At 33.6% G+C, this 1,384-nt stretch overlaps 1 pseudogene; it reads left to right on the top strand.

Annotated features, from left to right (window-relative positions):
* The first annotated feature begins 275 nt into the window (after window positions 1–275).
* On the top strand, window positions 276–376 carry LOC121147623 (annotated as a pseudogene).
* The last annotated feature ends 1,008 nt before the right edge of the window (window positions 377–1,384 follow it).

Below are 1,384 nucleotides of genomic sequence, written 5' to 3'. Positions count from 1 at the left end.
CTAGATAGATTAGAACTCCAACTTCCTGTTAATGTGGATGCTGGGAGGTGTTTGTTGTGGCTCAAGTAACTGGACTCTTTCTACTCAAACAGCAGGTGCAGTCAGATTGAATTTTCAGCTCCCAACTTGGGTCTGAGCCCAACCCTAACTGTTGACTGTTGTGGGCATGTGCAGAGTGAATCAACAGATTCAAGTTCTCTGCCTTCCTCTCTCTCTCTCTGTATTTAAATTAAAATTTTCAAAATTCTATAAAATTCGTTGAAAAAAACTTTGCAGTGCTTGCTTTAACAGCACATATGCTAAAATTGGGATGATACAGAGAAGATTAGCATGGTGCAAGAATAATGAAAATGATTTACAGACACAAAAGTATATTGATTGCACATTGAAATGTTGGTTATTTTGAATATAGGGAATTAAAAAATATTAATGCTCATTTTACCTATTTTATGTTTTTTCTAACATACCTATTGAAACCATGTAAGTAGTTGTGTGGCTTTGGTTTGTTTGTGTAGCCTGCATTACACTTATTTTGGGTCAAAGTATAATCTGGGGACAGGCACTCAACCTAATGCCTAAGATGCCTACATACCGTACTGGAGTGGGGGTAGTTGGATCTGAGTCCCCGCTCTGGGTCCTGACTGCAGCTTTCTGCCAAAGCAGACAGTGGGAGTCTGCTTTTAACACTGATGACTCAAATAACTGAGTTCTCACCATTCACATATGAGAATTTAGTATAGTTATTGACCTTGACCTAGTCCCAGCCCTGGGAATAGCAGAGATTTGGAAAGTAAACTAGCAAATGAGTGCTCAATTTCTAACTGTTCCTTTCTCTCTGTTTCTTTCAAAATAAGTACTATTTAAAAAAAATAATATGGATTTCATTATTTTATTGTTCAATCAATTTTGGAAAATACATGTTGTATGTGAGGTACTAGAATGTGAATTTAAAGTGATAAAAAATTATTCATGAGTATCAGGCATGGGTCATAGGTATTGAATGAGTGAATATTCAAACAAATAAATACAGATAAATTGTAATAAATCTGTAAGCAGAGTATATGATGATAAATGAGCAAGAAGTGAGGTTCATTAATTTACAATACAACTAAATGTTCAAAAACATAACAGCTTACACTTTTAATATGACATGTATTTTTAAAGAATGTTCATTGTGTCCATTTTTAAAGAATGTTCAACAGTGACATGCATATATGTCATTATTTATATATATGTCACTATTTCTAACTATCCAAATAATATAAAACTTAACAATATCATCTACAATTAACCCTCCAAACACATCTGTTAACATGATTTTGAAAAAAATGACAACATCAGTTACTACCATTGTTATCATAGTTCTTACAAGGTCATTCGTTGT

Source organism: Ochotona curzoniae, unplaced genomic scaffold, assembly GCF_017591425.1.
Source record: "Ochotona curzoniae isolate NIBS_2020 unplaced genomic scaffold, NIBS_Ocur_1.0 scaffold_4506, whole genome shotgun sequence".
Lineage (NCBI taxonomy): Eukaryota > Metazoa > Chordata > Mammalia > Lagomorpha > Ochotonidae > Ochotona > Ochotona curzoniae.
This window is presented reverse-complemented; position numbering and strand designations above follow the sequence as displayed.